Source organism: Rhinoderma darwinii, chromosome 2 (genome assembly GCF_050947455.1).
Source record: "Rhinoderma darwinii isolate aRhiDar2 chromosome 2, aRhiDar2.hap1, whole genome shotgun sequence".
Classification (NCBI taxonomy): Eukaryota; Metazoa; Chordata; class Amphibia; order Anura; family Rhinodermatidae; genus Rhinoderma; species Rhinoderma darwinii.
The window spans coordinates 125,704,973-125,723,340 of NC_134688.1; positions in this window are offsets into that span (position 1 = coordinate 125,704,973).

Consider the following 18,368-nt stretch of genomic DNA (forward strand, 5'->3'; position numbering starts at 1 on the left):
CATATATGGGATTCCCTGTGATGCGATCCAAAGCGCACTTGTCAGGAGCGAAGTAATGGCTGTATTACACATGTATTACACAGCCGCAGCCCCGCTCTAACTACATTCATGTACAATACTAAGCTGTGCGGTCGCACAGCTTAGTATCGAAATACATGAATTAACGGTATTGAACTGTTTGAGGGTGCACAGCATCGAAATAGTATCGATATTTAGATGCATCGTGCATCCCCACTACCCACAAGGGGGCTATGTTGCACCATCTACAGGGGGCACTGTGGCACTATATACAGGGGGTATAGTTGATAAGGGAACGGGAGGAGAGGAAAGTGTGTGGTCTTACAATATTGAAATAATATCTAACTTTTATTAGTGTAATTTAAAATAAACAAAATAATTAAAAAATTCAAATGGTGCAGCTGGGTAATTGTGAGTGACCCCTAAACTCTCACTCCCCAATGGGCAAAAGTGTATACAATGTATACTTAGTGGCAAATTGGGAGCAAATTATGGAATGTTGACTGCAGTCTATGAACCTCAGTGGAATAATGTGGTATTGATATGGTTGCCTAGCAGTGTGATTGCTAAAGTAAAATTGCTAATAGACGTGGCCGCAGAAAGCGGTACACGAAAAAACTGCACTCAGCATCAGAAGCAGCGTGTGAACGCTGAAACCCAGAGCTGCCTGGATGGTAGCGTTACAAGGACAATCTCTGGACAAAGCAATCATCTTCAGCGGTGCCCCATAGGTGGAGATAAAGTGGGGCAGCGGTGCAGGAGATGCCGTCCGGTGTGGGATGCCGGTGCAAAAGAAGTCTCCTCGCTGCACTAAGCCCGTCACAGCTTGTAGTAAAACCTCAATACTAAGCAACTTGCGTTGCCGGGACACACACCGGACAACGTATTCGTCTGCACCGGCGCCCCACAGGTGAGGACACGTGGTTGATTGCAGCGCGAGGCTTGGCCGCATCTGAAAACCACACTGTGTGAATACACAAACACAAAGCAGTCATCTACTTTGATGGCAAACGATTGATACAGGCAGAGCACCTGTGCCTGCACTGTCAGCGGCGTAAGGATGGCTGTGCCAATGCCAGACATTGAACAGTTAATCACATAGACCTCTGATACACCCCTAAATTTGAGATTCGAAAATTGGCCCCCAGAAATGGAAGGCTTCATATATTAATAAACAATACCAATTTTTTCACTTACAAAAAACAGTGGAGAAAATGACAAACATTGGGCCCCTGACGGTTAAAGGGGGTAGACATCCACCTACACTACCGTTCAAAAGTTTGGGGTCACCCAGACAATTTTGTGTTTTCCATGAAAACTCACACTTATATTTATCAAATGAGTTGCAAAATGACTAGAAAATATAGTCAAGACATTGACAAGGTTAGAAATAATTATTTTTATTTTAAATAATAATTTTCTCCTTCAAACTTTGCTTTCATCAAAGAATGCTCCATTTACAGCAATGATAGCATTGCAGACCTTTGGCATTCTAGCTGTTAATTTGCTCAGGTAATCGGGAGACATTTCATCCCATGCTTCCAGAAGCCCCTCCCACAAGTTGGATTGGCTTGATGGGCACTTCTTGCGTACCATACGGTCAAGCTGCTCCCACAACAGCTCTATGGGGTTGAGATCTGGTGACTGCGCTGGCCACTCTATTACAGATAGTATACCAGCTGCCTGCTTCTTCCCTAAATAGTTCTTGCATAATTTGAAGGTGTGCTTTGGGTCATTGTCCTGTTGTAGGATGAAATTGGCTCCAATCAAGCGCTGTCCACAGGGTATGGCATGGCGTTGCAAAATGGAGTGATAGCCTTCCTTATTCAAAATCCCTTTTAGCTTGTACAAATCTCCCACTTTACCAGCACCAAAGCAACCCCAGACCATCACATTACCTCCACCATGCTTGACAGATGGTGTCAGGCACTCTTCCAGCATCTTTTCAGTTGTTCTGCGTCTCACAAATGTTCTTCTGTGTGATCCAAACACCTCAAACTTTGATTCGTCTGTCCATAACACTTTTTTCCAATCTTCCTCTGTCCAATGTCTGTGTGCTTTTGCCCATATTAATCTTTTCCTTTTATTAGCCAGTCTCAGATATGGCTTTTTCTTTTCCACTCTGCCCTGAAGGTCAGCATCCCGGAGTCGCGTCTTCACTGTAGACGTTGACACTGGCGTTTTGCGGGTACTATTTAATGAAGCTGCCAGTTGAGGACCTGTGAGGTGTCTATTTCTCAAACTAGAGACTCTAGTGTACTTGTCTTGTTGCTCAGTTGTGCAGCGGGGCCTCCCACTTCTCTTTCTACTCTGGTTAGAGCCTGTTTGTGCTGTACTCTGAAGGGAGTAGTACACACCGTTGTAGAAAATCTTCAGTTTCTTGGCAATTTCTCGCATGGAATAGCCTTCATTTCTAAGAACAAGAATAGACTGTCGAGTTTCACATGAAAGCTCTCTTTTTCGAGCCATTTGGAGAGTTTAATCGAACCCACAAATGTAATGCTCCAGATTCTCAACTAGCTCAAAGGAAGGTCAGTTTTATAGCTCCTCTAAACAGCAAAACTGTTTACAGCGGTGCTAACATAATTGCACAAGGGTTTTCAAGTGTTTTCTAATCATCCATTAGCCTTCTAACACAGTTAGCAAACACAATGTACCATTAGAACACTGGAGTGATGGTTGCTGGAAATGGGCCTCCATACACCTATGTAGATATTGCATTAAAAACCAGACGTTTGCAGCTAGAATAGTCATTTAGCACAGTAACAATGTATAGAGTGTATTTCTGATTAATTTAATGTTATCTTCATTGAAAAAAACTGTGCTTTTCTTTCAAAAATAAGGACATTTCTAAGTGACCCTAAACTTTTGAACGGTAGTGTACATAGAGAATGTTTCTCACTTGAGCCTGGTGAGGCAGCCATTATGTTCTATTGGAGTCAGCCAAACAGTGCTTGATTAAAGGTTTATAAGAACATAAGGGTATGTGCACACGATAACTGCATTTACGTCTGAAATTACGGAGCTGTTTTCAGGAGAAAACAGCTCCTGAATTTCAGACGTAATTGCTCGTACTCGCGTTTTGTGGGGCGTCCATTACGGACGTAATTTGGAGCTGTTCTTCATTGGATTCAATGAAAAACGGCTCCAATTACGTCCCAAGAAGTGTCCTGCACTTCTTTGACGAGGCTGTTATTTTACGCGCCGTCTTTTGACAGTGACGCGTAAAATTACAGGTCGTCGGTACAGTACATCGGCAAACACATTGAAATGAATGGGCAGATGTTTGCCGACGTATTGGAGATGTGTTTTCAGGCGTAATTCGAGGCGTAAAACACCCCCATTACGCCTGAAAATAGGTCGTGTGAACCCGGCCTTATAGAGAAAGCTGCATGTAGCCAAAGTTTGTCTCAGCAAGCAAAATAAGAGTCTATTGATCCCAATACTGGAGAAAGATGGACTTACCAGAGCTGGGATCAGCATCTATCAGACATTTATGGTATACGCTGTGGATTTTTAAGAAATCTCTGACTTGGTAATCTATTTAAAATCGGACCATTTGCGCACAATGTCAATGCATAACAATATAGAACTCACATATATGAAACTATAAACGATAAAAAACACAAAGAACACATACCTTAATGTTACCACTAATCTCTCTTCAGGAGGAACACTCCTGAAGTCAAAAGTATAAATCGACGTCCGAAAATATTCTTTAAACTTGTCCAGGTGGTCGGTGAGTTCACTATACAAAGTGTGAAAAACACCATGCGTTTCTCATATAAAATTTATTAGACGAATCTAATAACGTCTTCTTCTCTCCGCCAAACGCCTCCTATGTCTTCTCTGCCGTCGCAGCTGCATAAGAAGCAGATGCAGAATTATAGCTGTCAACATTAACTCTCACAATAACTAGATCACCGCCAAACATTTCCTGCCACAGAAGCCACACACACTTTTATTTTTCAGAAAACTTTATCTTATCAGTGTCTACGTATAATTTTTTTAGGTAAAACAGACAGAAACGTATATTGATGTGTGAGTATACGCTAAACGTACACGCTATAAAAAAAAAACACAGACGTAAACAGAAAATGGTACACAATTGTATACCTTTTCAATAGTCCACGTTTTTATTAAAAAAAACTTATACGCTCGGCGGATAGCACAAACGCGATGTGAATGGGGCATTACCTCTCTGAGCTAACATTTGTCTGGTTACAATACTGTATGTACTTATGATTAAGTGATGACAAGTTGACATTGTTTCATTGTTGTTACAAAATGAAGCAGAAAATTATTCTAAAAAGAAAAACCTATTTATTAGTAAAGAGAAACCGCTCACAAAAAATTGCCGACATGCTCTTTTTGCTGCACACAGGCGTTAGGGCAGATACAGACGGACGTTGCGTTTTTGCGCGCGCAAACAACGTGGCGTTTTGCGCGCGCAAAAAACATTTGACAGCTGCGTGTGTCATCCGTGTATGATGCGCGGCTGCGTGATTTTCGCGCAGCCGCCATCATAGAGATGAGGCTAGTCGACGCCCGTCACTGTCCAAGGTGCTGAAAGAGCTAACTCTTTCAGCACCCTCGACAGTGAATGCCGAACACAATATCGAAAAACCTGTTGAAAAAAAAGAAACAGTTCGTACTTACCGAGAACTTCCCGGCCGTTGCCTTGGTGACGCGTCCTTGGTGACGCGTCCTTGGTGACGCGCCTCTCGACATCGGGCCCCACCTCCCTGGATGACGCGCCAGTCCATGTGACCGCTGCAGCCTGTGCTTGGCCTGTGATTGGCTGGAGCTGTCACTTGGACTGAATTGTCATCCCGGGAGGTCAGACTGGAGGAAGAAGCCGGGAGTTATCGGTAAGTCAGAACTTCGTTTTTTTTTCTACAGGTTCATGTATATTGGGATCGGAAGTCACTGTCCATGGTGCTGAAACAGTTTAACTCTTTCAGCACCATGGACAGTGACTATCTCCTGACGTCGCGTACCGATAATTTTTTTGACGGGTTCGGCCAAAACGAGTTCGGCCGAACCCGGTGAAGTTCGGTTCGCTTGTCCGGCTTCGCTCATCGCAAAGACACTCCGTTTGGATGTTCGGAAACAGAAAAGCACGTGGTGCTTTTCTGTTTACATTCATCCTTTTGACAGCTGGTGCGCTGTTTCAGTCGGTTCGCACGGAAGTGCTTCCGTGCAACCTGTGTGGTTTTCACGCACCTATTGACTTCAATGGGTGCGTGATGCGCGAAATACGCAGACTTATTGAACCTGTCGCGCTTTTTGCGCAGCAGACAAACGCTGCGCAAAAAGCACGGACTGTCTGTACTGCCCCATAGACTTGTATTGGTCCATGCGTGCCGCGTGAAAACCACGCGGCCCGCACGGACTGAATACACGCTCGTGTGAATCCCCCCTTAGGGTATGTGCACACGCTAGCTTCCTTTTACGTCTGAAAAGACAGACTGTTTTCAGGAGAAAACAGCTGCGTTGTTTCAGACGTAAAAGCTCCTCCTCGCATTTTGCGAGGCGTCTTTGACGCCCGTAATCTTGAGCTGTTCTTCATTGACTTCAATGAAAAACGGCTCAAATTTCATTTCAAAGAAGTGTCCTGCACTTCTTTGCCGAGGCAGTCATTTTACGCGTCGTCGTTTGACAGCTGTCAAACGACGCGTAAATTACTGGTCGTCGGCACAGTACGTCGGCAAACCCATTCAAATGAATGGGCAGGTGTTTGCCGACGTATTGTAGCCGTATTTTCAGACGTAAAACGAGGCATAATACGCCTCGTTTATGCCTGAAAATAGGTCGTGTGCACCCAGCCTTAGAGAATAAGCTACGACACAAACTTATTCCATGACACACACAGCTATAGCTTGCAAGGCTTTCACAAGGGCGACTTAGCTGCAACTTGACGTTCAGATGATATGAGATTGAATTGACTAGAGATATGAGAAAAGGGGTTGCAAGTAAAAATGTAGCTGAAAAGGCCAGTTATATTATAATACTTTATAGGGATTTTCTGGTTGTATGTAAATAATGTTTCATTGTTGTATGAAGTAAAAAGTTATACAACTTTCTAATATTCCGATCACTGGCCGCAGGTGGTGCCAATAATTACTGCATGTGATTGCCCTCTGTGGTCATGTGCCAGTAGGGAATGTTTTTGTGCTGGCATGTAAACAAGGATTGGTGGGGGACCATGGGAGCATTGGTGCTGAAGCGGCAGGGGACTTAAGGTGAATAACGTGTTTTTTATGCAGCCCCTTTATTAACACTACTTTCATTTTATTGCAAAGTATAGGTCTGTACAGTACAATCTGTGCAAAGTGATGCAGTGAAGTCTCTGAGAAATGAAGAACTGTTGTAGTCCCACCACAGTTTTTAGATGTAAAAGTTTAAAATGTATCTATAACATAGTAAAGGATTCAACCCTTTAAGGCCCCATGCACCCGACCGTGTATTTGTGTCCGCATACTATCCACAATTGCTTGTTTTTATAGGATCAGTTTTATTTTTTATTGCCACCATTTTGGGGTACATAGTTTATTGATTCGCTTTTATGATTTTTTTGGGGGGGAGAGAATGCAAAAAAATAATTCTGCCTTTGTTTTTTCACACTTTATTCTAAGTTTTAGTACTTTTGCACAATAAAAAGCATGTTTCATGGCAACACATTGGCACCCATTGGCAACACAAGCACCCATGAGCTGCCGCTGACAGAGGGGGCCCCCTCCCTCTGTCAAACACCTTAGATGCTGCGGTCGCTTTTGAACGCAGCATTTAAGTTGATAAACTGCTGGGAACAGAGTACGGGAACAGAGTACTCTGCCATTCCGACACCAAAACGATACTTTGCCAACAATAATAAGAAAAAAAGTTCTTCCATTTTCTGATGTGAGACATTTGGTGTGATGAATTTGGTACCTCCCTGTGCCTCACATTAATAGTAATTAACCCCATCATGTTCCTCAAGTCTCAATGGCCAACATTGGGTTAATATGTGAGGTACATGATGGGGTTAATTAGTATTAATGGTAGGCACATGGAGGTTCAAAATTCATAACAACCACTGGTGAAAGAAAGCAGTTTTTATTCTATTTTTTAACAGTGTAAACATCATAAATGACGCTATACATTTGTTATTACAGTCGTGACGATACCGAATATGTGTATATTTTATGTATTGAGACTTTTATTTTAATGTTTATTTTAAAAAAAGTGTGTGTATTTTTTTTTACTTTTTTTTATTTAACATTACTTTATTTTTATTTTTTTTTAAAATAAAAAATAGCTATATGGCAGTACTTTAGGCTGGGTTCACACGACCTATTTTCAGACGTAAACGAGGCATATTATGACTCGTTTTACGTCTGAAAATAAGGCTACAATACGTCGGCAAACATCTGCCCATTCATTTGAATGGGTTTGCCGACGTATTGTGCAGACAACCTGTAATTTACGCGTCGTCGTTTGACAGCTGTCAAACGACGACGCGTAAAAATACAGCCTCGTCAAAAGAAGTGCAGGACACTTCTTTGGACGTTTTTGGAGCTATTTTCTCATAGACTCCAATGAAAACAGCTCCAAAAACGGACGTAAAAAACGCAGCGAAAACGCCGCGAAAAATGCAGCGAAAAACGCGAGTTGCTCAAAAAACGTCTGAAAAGCCTGTGTACTGATAGGTATGTCCTAACAACTGCCTTTGTACTAACTATGCCCTAACAACAGGAAATATGGTCAGACAGTCCTGGGGTCCTTCAATGGACCCTGAGCTGTTTGCCCATATATGGGATTCCCTGTGATGCGATCCAAAGGGCATCCCCTTCTCATTTTCCCCTTGAATATTGCAGTCAGCTTTGATCACAGCATTCAAGGGAATAGCGGCGGAGACCACAGATTTTTCTGAACTCCTCGTTAGAGCGGGCCTATGGCTGTGAAATATAGCCATTTCCCTGCTCCTGACAACTAGTGTGCGCGGTCACCATGAGCTGATGCGGCTGGCGCTGCACTAATGAGAGGTGGCACTGAAAACAGAACATGGCGGGCGCACTGCAAAACATCCCCATGTTCTGTCTTCATTGCCGGCACCACCTCTTATGGGGGTGTATTGCAGTGCGCCCGCCATGTTCTGTCTTCAGTGCCAGCGCTCATTAGTGCAGAGCCGGCCAAATCACATCATGCTGACCGCGCAAGCGCACTTGTCAGGAGCGAAGTAATGGCTGTATTACACATGTATTACACAGCCGCAGCCCCGCTCTAACTACATTCATGTACAATACTAAGCTGTGCGGTCGCACAGCTTAGTATCGAAATACATGAATTAACGGTATTGAACCGTTTGAGGGTGCACAGCATCGAAATAGTATCGATATTTAGATGCATCGTGCATCCCCACTACCCACAAGGGGGCTATGTTGCACCATCTACAGGGGGCACTGTGGCACTATATACAGGGGGTATAGTTGATAAGGGAACGGGAGGAGAGGAAAGTGTGTGGTCTTACAATATTGAAATAATATCTAACTTTTATTAGTGTAATTTAAAATAAACAAAATAATTAAAAAATTCAAATGGTGCAGCTGGGTAATTGTGAGTGACCCCTAAACTCTCACTCCCCAATGGGCAAAAGTGTATACAATGTATACTTAGTGGCAAATTGGGAGCAAATTATGGAATGTTGACTGCAGTCTATGAACTTCAGTGGAATAATGTGGTATTGATATGGTTGCCTAGCAGTGTGATTGCTAAAGCAAAATTGCTAATAGACGTGGCCGCAGAAAGCGGTACACGAAAAAACTGCACTCAGCATCAGAAGCAGCGTGTGAACGCTGAAACCCAGAGCTGCCTGGATGGTAGCGTTACAAGGACAATCTCTGGACAAAGCAATCATCTTCAGCGGTGCCCCATAGGTGGAGATAAAGTGGGGCAGCGGTGCAGGAGATGCCGTCCGGTGTGGGATGCCGGTGCAAAAGAAGTCTCCTCGCTGCACTAAGCCCGTCACAGCTTGTAGTAAAACCTCAATACTAAGCAACTTGCGTTGCCGGGACACACACCGGACAACGTATTCGTCTGCACCGGCGCCCCACAGGTGAGGACACAGTGGGGCGGCGATGCAGGAGAAACCGTCCGGTGTGAGACGACGATGCTGGAGGATATCTCCTCAAGAGTGAGAAGGCAGGAGGATGAAATGTAGCCGGAGCGATAGGATTGCACTCCACTACTGCACTAAGCCCAGCGCGGCTTGTTGTGACAGCGCGAGACTTGAACAACTTGCATCCGGGACAGTGAGTAGCATGTCCGGATGTATTAATGTCTTGCTCCGTCCATACTATGTCAATTACAGTGGACTATATGAATTGATAATAGGCCCAGTTGCTACAACATTAATAATATTAAAAGAACTAAGCACCCGACGCGCATTTCGCCAGCATTCTGGCTTCTTCTAGGGGCCTGTGTGGCAGTATCTACAGAGGGCAGTGTGTGGCATTAGCTACAGACGGCAGGGTGTGACATTACCTACAGAGGGCAGTGTGTGGCATTATCTATAGGGGGCAGTGTGTGGCACTATCTACAGAGGGCATTGTGTGGCACTATCTACAGAGGGCAGTGTGTGGCATTATCTACAGAGGGAAGTGTGTGCCATTAAATTCATCAGTTTTTAAAATGGACAGGGAAAAAACGGAAGCAAAACTGGTCAAAATCAGCCCTTAAAAACTAAAACACGGCCTGGAAATAGAACGGATGCAAAATGGCTGAGAAAAACAGGCCAAAACGTCTGTTTTTATCGGCTGACCCTCGGACCCTGACGAGTGAATAGAGCCTTATCCAGTGGCGTTAATAAGTAATCTGCGTCTGCTTAACAAATTGGTTATTCTTTAAGTCCTCAAGAAGTTTTGTTCTTTTTTAGTCTTTGAATTACTTTCTACTTTAAACGTATGTACATAAAAAGTTGATGAGCTGCTGATATCAGAACTATCTAATGCTTGTTCAGAACTACGGGTAGTTGAATAAAAATTACAGAAGTATCTGTGTAACATTAATATCTTGTTTATTGTTGCTAATAAATAACATCATAGGAGTCAAAGGATGGATATTGTATTTACTAAAGCATATGTGCATAAAAAAACAATTTAAAGTTTGGAATGTGTTATGAAGTAATTATGTTGCTGTAGCCTTAGGTATAGTTAACTGTGATTATCATAATAGCCATGACCGGTTGTTAACCAACCTAGAAGTTTGCAGAAATACATAAAAGACTTCTAGGTTGTAACACTATAAAGTGTGGTCCTCTGTTGTGTGAACGACCTATTAACGGCACTACTGGTAAAATACCTCTGCCCAATCAACAGAAGAATTATATGTGGACTGGGAGCTAGGCACAACTAAACATAGGAAGGTCAAAGCAAGTCTGGGCTGGGGTGGTTACCGCATCTGGGAGCGGGTTCATTAGGTGTGACAACTACGTGGTTGGTACTAAGAAGGGAGGATTTTTGATGATATCACCGGGCAGTAGGCAGAAAAACCATCTCCCTCTCATTAGGGATTGTTCTTATCAGGGACTACAAGAGTGGCATATGTAGAGAATGGATGCACTTAGTTATATTTAAGCCAACTAGAGTCATTGTTGTGTAATAAGGGAAGTGATAGTTTATTTTCATCATATGTCCAGGAGGATCCTTCACAGCAGAATATCCTTTAAGGGTCAGACCCTAGAAGGGCATGTTATGAACTGTGAGTAATGGCAATACCCATGGTTCTGCCACTGAAGTTGGGAGCAGCTAGTGGTTTTAATGGTATTATTTAAATGGGAGGTTGTCAAGGATTTAGAGACTGAACAATTATAACATGTTTTTCTTAGTCTTGCTGTTCTCATTATCTTAATCTTACATAAGTAGTAGAGACTATTTTTTCCTGTTCCACATTCCAGCAAAATAAGATCAGATATGGTGTAAAGGATCTGCCAGGCACAGCTTCGGAGTTAACTCCCATAGGTAATCAGTCTGCACCTGAATCTACGTCTCTGAGACTGACTCCATCTTCCACCACTCAGGATGGCAGGCTTAGGAGTGGGAGAGCCTATCGCAGCCTGGCCAGACGGAGCTAGCTCCCGCCCTCTGTCTATTTATACCTGCCTTTCCTGTTCCTCCTTTGCTTGTGATTCTTCTCGTGTGGTTTCCTGGCCCAGCTACAGCTCCTAACTATTTTATCCTGCTCCATACTGACCCTGGCTTATTACTACTCTCCTGCTCTGCATTTGGTACCTCGTGCTCTCCTTGTTTGACTTGGCTCGTTCACCTCTCTGGTTGCTCACGGTGTTGCCGTGTGCAACTACCCCTTTCCCTTTGCTTTGTATTCCCTTGTATGTTTGTCTCGTACACTTACTGAGCGTAGGGACCGCCGCCCAGTTGTACCCCGTCGCCTAGGGCGGGTCGTTGCAAGTAGGCAGGGACAAAGTGGCGGGTAGATTAGGGCTCACTTGTTCGTTTCCCTACCCCCGTCGTTACATAATCACAAGCCCATACCTAGTCTACCCTGGTCCCTGACACCACTATGGACCCCCTTGAGACCCTGGCTCAGCAAATGCAGGGTCTCTCCCTACAGGTCCAGGCCCTGGCTCAGAGGGTCAACCAGCCTGATGCTACCTTGGTAGTTCCCTTCACCTCACCTCCTGAACCCCACCTCAAGTTGCCCGACCGGTTCTCAGGGGACCGGAGGGCTTTTCTCTCCTTTCGGGAGAGTTGTAGGCTTTACTTTCGCTTAAAGCCTCATTCCTCAGGTTCTGAGAACCAGCGGGTGGGTATAATTATGTCCCGGCCCCAGGAAGGGCCCCAAGAGTGGGCCTTCTCCTTGGCTCCTGACGCCCCTGAACTTTCCTCCATTGATCGTTTCTTTTCTGCTCTCGGACTCATTTATGACGAGACTGACAGGACTGCCTTTGCCGAGAGTCAGCTGGTGACCTTACGCCAGGGTAAGAGACCTGTTGAGGAGTATTGTTCTGACTTTAGGAAGTGGTGCGTAGCTTCTTGGTGGAATGACCCTGCCTTAAGGTGCCAGTTTAGGTTGGGTCTGTCGAATGCCCTGAAAGACCTGCTAGTTAGCTATCCCTCTTCTGACTCCCTAGACCAGGTTATGGCTTTAGCGGTACGACTTGACCGACGTCTCAGGGAATGACAACGTGAACGTTTATGTGTTTTCTCCTCCGACTCCCCCATGATGCCTCCTGAGGTTACGTTGCTTCGTTCCTCCGCGGAAGACTCAGAGGTACCTATGCAACTCGGGGCCTCCGCAACAACGTAGAGATTTCCGCAGGAAGAATGGTCTCTGCTTCTACTGTGGGGATGACAAGCATCAAGTAAACAACTGTCCTAAGCGTAAGAATGCAGCCGGAGAACTTCCGCGCCTAAGTGATCATCGGGGAGGTCACTTGGGCGCACAGGTATTTCCCGTAAATATGAAACGTAATAAGATCTTGCTTCCCTTTCAGGTCTCTTTTGGTGGTAGGTCTGCTACCGGCAGTGCCTTCATGGATTCAGGGTCCTCTGCTAATATCATGTCTGTGGAATTTGCTATGTCTCTTGCTATGCCTTTGATTGATTTGCCTAAACCTGTCCCGGTAGTGGGTATCGACTCCACTCCTCTTGCTAATGGTTATTTTACACAGCATACCCATGTTTTTGAACTCCTTGTTGGCTCCATGCATTTGGAGCAGTGCTCTGTACTGTTGATGCAGGGATTATCGTCCGATTTGGTTTTAGGCCTTCCCTGGTTGCAGTTGCATAATCCCACGTTTGACTGGAATACTGGGGAGCTTACCAAATGGGGTAATGAATGTTTGACGTCATGTTTTTCTGTTAATTCTATTTCTCCCCCTGAGGAGGTGAACACGCTACCTGAGTTTGTTCCGGACTTCGCTGATGTTTTCTCTAAGGAGGCCTCCGAAGTGTTACCTCCTCATAGAGAATACGATTGCGCTATCGAATTGGTACCAGGAGCTAAGCTTCCTAAGGGTAGGATATTTAATCTTGCTTGTCCCGAACGTGAAGCCATGAGAGAGTATATCCAGGAATGCCTGGCCAAGGGTTACATTCGCCCCTCTACTTCTCCGGTAGGTGCTGGCTTCTTCTTCGTAGGGAAGAAGGATGGTGGTCTTAGGCCATGCATTGACTACCGTAACCTGAATAAGGTCACTGTAAGGAACCAGTATCCCCTTCCTTTCATTCCTGATCTCTTTAATAAGGTTCAGGGGGCCCAATGGTTCTCTAAGTTTGATCTACGGGGGGCGTATAACCTTATCCGCATCAAAGAGGGGGATGAGTGGAAGACTGCGTTTAACACGCCCGAAGGTCATTTCGAATACCTCGTCATGCCCTTTGGGTTGTGTAATGCTCCGGCGGTCTTCCAGAATTTCATAAATGAGATTTTGAGAGATTACCTGGGGATAATTCTTGTAGTGTACCTTGATGACATACTGGTGTTTTCCAAGGACTGGTCCTCCCACATTGAGCATGTCAGGAAGGTGCTCCAGTTCCTTCGGGAAAACAAACTGTTTGCAAAAACCGAAAAATGTGTTTTGGGGTACAGGAGATACCATTTTTGGGTCAAATCCTCACTCATGAATTCCGCATGGACCCCACCAAGGTTCAGGCTGTGGCGGAATGGGTCCAACCTGCCTCCCTGAAGGCGTTACAGTGTTTTTTGGGGTTCGGTAATTATTACAGGAGATTTATTGCTAACTTCTCGGTCATCGCTAAGCCTCTTACGGACCTCACTCGCAAAGGTGCTGATCTCCTCCACTGGCCTCCAGAGGCTGTCCAGGCTTTTGAGGTCCTTAAGAAGTGCTTTATCTCGGCCCCGGTGCTGGTTCAGCCCAACCAAATGGTGCTTTTATCGTGGAAGTTGACGCATCCGAGGTGGGAGTGGGGGCTGTCTTATCCCAGGGTACCAGGTCCCTCACCCATCTCCGCCCCTGTGCCTACTTCTCCAGGAAGTTTTCGCCCACTGAGAGTAACTATGATATTGGCAACCGCGAACTCTTAGCCATTAAATGGGCATTTGAAGAGTGGCGCCACTTCCTGGAGGGGGCTAGGCACCAGGTAACGGTCCTTACCGACCACAAGAATCTGGTTTTCCTAGAATCTGCTCGGAGGCTAAACCCGAGACAAGCTCGATGGGCGCTATTTTTTACCAGATTCAACTTTTTGGTTACCTATAGGGCTGGGTCTAAAAATATTAAGACCGATGCACTGTCGCGTAGCTTCATGGCCAGCCCTCCTTCGGAGGAAGATCCTGCTTGTATTTTGCCTCCCGGTATAATCATTTCTTCTATTGATTCTGATTTAGTCTCTGAAATTGCGGCTGATCAAGGTTCAGCTCCCGGGAACCTTCCTGAGGACAAGCTGTTTGTTCCCCTGCAATGCCGGCTAAGGGTACTTAGGGAAAATCATGACTCCGCACTATCTGGTCATCCAGGCATACCGGGTACCAAACACCTCATTGCCAGAAACTACTGGTGGCCTGGGTTGCCTAAAGACGTTAAGGCCTACGTCGCCGCTTGTGAGGTTTGTGCTAGGTCCAAGACTCCCAGGTCCCGACCAGCGGGCTTACTATGTTCGTTGCCCATTCCCCAGAGACCTTGGACACATATCTCCATGGATTTTATCACCGATTTGCCTCCATCCTAAGGCAAGTCGGTGGTGTGGGTGGTAGTAGACTGCTTCAGTAAGATGTGCCACTTTGTGCCCCTCAAGAAACTACTCAACGCCAAGACGTTAGCTACCTTGTTTGTCAAACACATACTGCGTCTACATGGGGTCCCTGTCAATATTGTTTCGGACAGAGGGGTACAATTTGTTTCTTTGTTTTCGAGAGCTTTCTGTAAAAAGTTGGAGATTGATCTGTCCTTCTCCTCTGCCTTCCATCCTGAAACCAATGGCCAAACTGAGAGGACTAATCAATCTCTAGAACAATATTTAAGGTGTTTTATCTCTGACTGTCAATATGATTGGGTCTCATTCATTCCCCTCGCCGAATTTTCCCTTAATAACCGGGGCAGTAACTCGTCAGGGGTCTCCCCCTTTTTCTGTAATTTTGGGTTTAATCCACGGTTCTCCTCCGTTTCACCTGGTAGTTCCAACAATCCCGAGGTAGAGGTCGTTCATCGGGAACTGTGCACAGTCTGGGCCCAGGTTCAGAAGAACCTAGAGGCGTCCAAGAGCGTATAAAAAACTCAGGCTGATAGAAAACGTTCTGCTAACCCCTTGTTTATGGTCGGGGATCTGGTGTGGTTATCGTCTAGGAACTTGCGTCTTAAAGGGAATGTGTTGCCAGCAAAACATGTATTTTTTTTTTTAGTTAAACATTTAGTGTGTAGATGATTAAACATTGTTCAAATTTTTTTAATTTTTTTCACGAGTCAGGAAATATTATAAATTAGATTCTAATTTATAATATTTCCCAGTGCTGGTCACTAGATGGAGCTATTCCCAAAATTGCAGCATTGCATGTGGTAAAGCAACCACATTGCTTTTTGCTGCAAAATTGGGAAAAAAGCACTCGCTCTAGTGAGCTCTGAGAATCCCCCCCTCCTTTATCCTGGCTAGTGCCGGGATAAACGAGGGGATTGAACGGTCTAACCTCCTACACTGTGTGTCGCCATTTTTTGAGCTAACACACAGTGTAGTAGGTTTACATACAGTAGTAAACACACACAAACACGAACTTACATAGAAATCTCTTACCTGCTCCTGCCGCCGCGGCTCCCTCCGGACCGTTCGCTCCGTCTGCTGCCGCTGGTCCAAGTGCACAAGTCCGGAAGCCGCGACCGGAAGTAGTAATCTTACTGTCCGGCCGCGACTTCCGGTCCACAGGAAAATGGCGCCGGACGGCGCGCATTTCAAATTGGACTGTGTGGGAGCGGCGCATGCGCCGTTCCCACACAGACGGCGTACACAGAAGTGGATGGGATGGGCCCCGTTCGCAGTCCCTATGGGACTGTGGCTGCCGTATTCCATGTCTGTATGTGTCGTTAATCGACACATACAGAAATGGAAAAAAAATGGCAGCCCACATAGGGAAAAAAAAGTGAAAAAATAGAAAAAAGTAACACACAAACACACAAATAAATAAAAACGTTTTTAATAAAACACTAACATAAAACTGACATGAAAAAAAAATTTTTGGTGACACTGTTCCTTTAAAGTCCCGTCCAAGAAGTTTGCTCCCCGGTTCATTGGGCCGTATAAGGTCATTGAAGTCCTCAATCCTGTCTCCTTCCGACTGGAGTTACCCCCATCTTTTTGTATACACAACGTGTTTCATGCCTCCATCCTTAAACGCTGCTCCCCTTCCTTGGCTCCCTCGAGGAAACCTCCTGTTCCCGTTCTCACCCCTGAGGGGGTGGAATTCGAGGTGGCCAAGATTGTGGACAGCAAGATGGTCCAAGGCTCCCTCCAGTACCTGGTCCATTGGAGAGGATACGGGCCTGAGGAGAGGACTTGGGTACCCGCCCGGGATGTTCACGCTGGGGTATTGGTCAGGAAGTTCCACCTTCGTTTCCCCAGTAAACCAGGTCCACTTAGAAAGGGTCCGGTGGCCCCTCATAAAAGGGGGGGTACTGTAAAGGATCTGCCAGGCACAGCTTCGGGGTTAACTCCCATAGGTAATCAGTCTGCACCTGAATCTACGTCTCTGAGACTGACTCCATCTTCCACCACTCAGGATGGCAGGCTTAGGAGTGGGAGATTTCTGACAGTGTTGTGGCAGTGGAATGGCGCATGGTGGGTCTTTTGGTATGCGTATCTTGAGGTCTCAATGACTTTTCTTTTCTATGACTGTTACTTTACAATCTTTGTGTTCATATTATAGGCCTTTGCTGTGGTGATCATTATCAGTATATCTATACTCAGGATAACATACTTTATAGTTTATGATATAGTATACATTTTACTACTATTGTTTGCCCTGCCTTATATTCAACACTGTCTATTTTCTGTGTACTGTTGTACATTGTTTTTATGGGTGTTAATTTTTCAAGTGTCTTGATCAACTGTGCTGTTTGTCTTCAATAAAGTCATTTTGTATTTTTCTAAGATACGTTTGATTCTGTCTTATTATAGCATATAGGGATAACTTTTTGGTGTTTTTAGGAGTGGGAGAGCCTATCGCAGCCTGGCCAGATGGAGCTAGCTCCCGCCCTCTGTCTATTTATACCTGCCTTTCCTGTTCCTCCTTTGCTTGTGATTCTTCTTGTGTGGTTTCCTGGCCCAGCTACAGCTCCTAACTATTTTATCCTGCTCCATACTGACCCTGGCTTTCTACTACTCTCCTGCTCTGCATTTGGTACCTCGTGCTCTCCTGGTTTGACTTGGCTCGTTCACCTCTCTGGTTGCTCACGGTGTTGCCGTGGGCAACTGCCCCTTTCCCTTTGCTTTGTATTCCCTTGTATGTTTGTCTCGTGCACTTACTGAGCGTAGGGACCGCCGCCCAGTTGTACCCCGTCGCCTAGGGCGGGTCGTTGCAAGTAGGCAGGGACAGAGTGGCGGGTAGATTAGGGCTCACTTGTTCGTTTCCCTACCCCCGTCGTTACATATGGGCCGTGATAATTATAAGAGACTATGGCTTGATGAATAATTGAAAACTTTATGTGTAAGCCCTGGATTACTCTCCAAATTACCAAAAGCATTGATTGCATTTGTGGTCACCATGTCATATTATGTGGGTTGTATGTCATGTTCAGCCAAGGGTAGGACAAGGGGGAGGCATACAGACACAAATGGCTATTAAAAACTGATCAACTATCAGTTTTTGATGGTCATTTTGCATCAGCGTGTCTCCAAATTTTCATCCATTTCCAGTCCGTTAGTCCGTCTGTCCATTTTGAATGCCCATTTGTCATCCGTTTTTCATGGCCGTTAAAAAAAAAAGGATGGATTTGTCAGGGTTTTTTTTTGTCCCCACCTCCTGAAAACACCACAGTGCCCATGTAGATAATGCCACAATGTCCCTATAGATCGTGCCACAGTTCCCACTGTGGATAATGTCCACATAAGGCCAGTGCCCACATAGTACCACAGTGCCCACAGAGTGCCACAGTGCCCACTGTAGATATTGTCACAGTGCACACACTATAGGTAGTGCCACAGTGCCCACATACTACCACAGTGCCCACATATAGTGACATAGTGCCCACATATAAAGTGCCAGTGCTCACATAGTACCACTGTGCCCATTTAGATAGGGCCAGTGCCCAAAAGTGACATATTGCCCACATGCAAAGTGCCAGAGCCCACATAGTGCCACAGTGCCCATGTAGATAGCGCCAGTGTCCCCTGTAGATAGTGCCA